Source organism: Pistacia vera, unplaced genomic scaffold (assembly GCF_008641045.1).
Source record: "Pistacia vera cultivar Batoury unplaced genomic scaffold, PisVer_v2 Contig760, whole genome shotgun sequence".
Taxonomy (NCBI): Eukaryota; Viridiplantae; Streptophyta; class Magnoliopsida; order Sapindales; family Anacardiaceae; genus Pistacia; species Pistacia vera.
This window is the reverse complement of record NW_022196624.1, coordinates 214,698-218,073: the sequence shown is the minus strand read 5'-3', so window position 1 is coordinate 218,073 and position 3,376 is coordinate 214,698.

Below are 3,376 nucleotides of genomic sequence, written 5' to 3'. Positions count from 1 at the left end.
GATTTGCTTTAATTGTTGCAGTGATGTCTCAATTAATTGTGTAATTAACTCTACATTTAATTTTATGTAATATTAATTGTTTCAGCCAGATGTGGGAGTCCATCCCTCTACAGTATTTTAGTGTGAATGCAAATGCATTGATTTTGTTGGATATGGCTTATGCTTTACATAGCTTTAATGGATTATTGCCTTATGCCGATGCATTCAAGGGTCTCGTCCCCTTCACGGTAAGTCCAATTAGCTATTAGGTTTAGAATTGTTTACAAATATTTGAGCATGGATCGGGTTAGATCAAGTAAGTTCAAATGGGGTTAAATTTTTGTAATAGTGAAAAAACCTGGAGATAAAAATAAAGAGTAAGAGTGAATTGCCAATCATTTACTTTGTAATTGTTATAAATTTTCGGTACTCAATAAAATATTCAATTAAATGTTAAATGTAATTCCTTTATTGAAATGAATCGAGTAAATCGTATGTTCTCTTTTATTTTTTCTGCTTTCATTATTGTGTGTTTTTTGCCCTTTTTCTAACAGATTTTTGTCTCAATTAATGCATTAACATCTACATACTTTAATCTTAATGAAATTTAATCTAATTCTCTCTTTTCTTCGCTTGGCATATATTTTCTCTTATGAACAGTGTGATTTGATTTTGGCTTGAAAATAATAATATGTAAATATCGCCACTTCAAATATATATATAAAGTAATTATATCGACATTCATTCTCTCGATCTCTTTGGTCCCGTATATGAAACGACAAATCTTCCTTAATCTGACTTTAATCCCGGAATAATATGTGCGGACTAAAGAGATTATGAATTTTCAAGACGTCTACACTAGAGATTAATTCATAATCTTGAACCGCACATTAAAAAAATTAATATGTTCACACCTAGGACACAAAATTATAACGGGATGATATGATAAATGAGATATGATTCATTAATTAAATCAACTAGTATCATATAATTTTAGATATTTAATTATGATCCAACTTTATAAAGTACAACATTTGATTATATATAAATTTGGTTAAAAATGCATAACTCTGTTGGCTAGACTCGTACTAGATGCTTATTTCTCTTCATACGGATTTTATCAGAGGGTACAGAAAGAGAAATCAAAAGATAGGTGATGAATTAATGGAAGGAAAGGAATTGTAAGTTTGTGAGACAGAGAGAGAGAAGAAGAAGAAGAAGAAGAAGCTGAAGGTGGAGTTTTTACTTTAATTAGTCTGCAGCCATAATTAAAAACCCTTTTTGTATTATTGAATTTGACACAGCACGCATTCATTTATCTTTGCTGTATCCTCACGACAAGTCTCTACCTTCTTCACTACTACTTTTTCTTTTTCTCTTTCTAGGGTTTGGCGCAGTCGTCTCTTTCACTTGTCTTATGAGATCAGTAATAACTGCATCCATCACCACAGAAAATGACCCTTCATTTTCATAAATTATGGAAAGAGATATAACACACTCACACTCACACTCTCAGTCCCAGTACTCCTTCCTTCCATCCTTCTTCATTATTTACCAACCAACCATCAATTTCTGGTTTTAATATATGTATATGTATATATCTATATGATTCCTTCATCATTTTTATTATTTATTATTCTCTTCCCAATACTGAATAGACAATCAGAATATTTACATATGCGGAATCGATCCTTTTCTCTCTCTCTCTCTCTAAATACTATACATTTACTGTTCATGTCATCATGATGATATTTCTGATCTCAGATTTTTGATGGTGATAGTCTTCCTAGTTCACCCTTTTATTCGATTCTTCTCATACAATTTATATATATTTTCATTCATCAATATCAAATTTACTCGAGCCTCTATATACTTTACATATCAAATTAGGTGAGGTGCCGTATATAGACATAGAATTTAATTAGTTTTGACATTAACTGTAACATTCTAGGGTTTGGTCAGCTTTATCATAATTGTTGAAGAGATTTTTCTGCTGTTAATTACTGATTAGTAAATGGTTAGGTACGTAACACTTATTTTTTTTAAAATAAAATTTTGTTATATAAATATGAGTGATTCCGGCTTTGATTATTTGTGCTTAGGTTATTGTCATATGGACCATCGAAATCTTATCTTGTCCTATACAATAAACAAATAAAAAGTCTGAAGATTTAATTATCTGCTAGCTGTTTTATAATTAAGGGTTTTTGTTTTTTTTAATAAAGTTAATATCAGTGATCACAAGAGTGAAAATGCAATAAGTATCTGCAGCTTTTTTTTTTTGAAAATGTAAATTTTATAAAAGAAGAGAAACTATACATATGGCATACCCGATAAGAGATGATCTAAAGAATATCAGAACAAATGTACTCATCTTTTCGGACAAAAAGATGGGAACAAACGCTCAAAAGGGAGTATGTAGCGATGGATCTAGGATTTTTGTCAAGGGAGGCCTCCGCGGCTCGGCCATTATTTGACAAATAATTAATGAAAACTTTAAAAAATTATCAAACTTTAATAAAAAAAAATACAATATTAAGAACCTGAGGAAAAAGAATATACATTAACACAATATTTTCTTAGTTAAATAAATCTATGAGAAGCAAAATTTTGAGTAAAAGTGTTGAGTAAACCTTGAACAAAACCTTCTTTTAATATTTTTATTTTTGGCTTTCAAATATAATAATATAAATTTTCATAACGTTGATCAAACCTAGCCTAATTAAGCTAAAGTCAACCAAAACTTAAATCAAGTCAATGTTACGTTGACTTTTAATATGAATTAATAAAAGAGGGGAAATTTTTTTAGTATAAACATAGATAGTAACTCAATTTTTTTTAATAATTTTAAACAACTGAACGATAACGTTTAAAATATAGGAAAGTGGTGGATAAATGATGAAGAATAATGTCCTTTAAAATATAGTTAAGGTTTTAATTTGAGAAAATAGGTTTATTCTTAAACAGAAAATACAAAATAAACTCACAAAATTAATATCTTTTTCTCTTAAATTAGAATAAAAAACCTCAAAAAGAAAAAAAATTGATTCAATACTTAAATAAACTAAATTGAAATAAACAATACACATACTTAAAATCTATAAAACAGAAAACGGAGCTAATTATGACACCTTGAATAGTGAAAATTTAACAATTTCAATCTTCAAAAATTTTAAGAGAGAATAACATGAGAAAGAAAAAGAGAGAATAAAGAATTTGTGGGTAAAATCATAAAAAAACAGATAAAGCTATGTAGAAAAATACTAGAGAGAATTTTTAAACTTTTAATATGATGTGGGCTTGGAATATATATATATATATATAACAAGTTTTTTTGTAGACATAGATATACTTTGTAGACATAGATATACCTTATGTATAATAATTTTTATTTTTT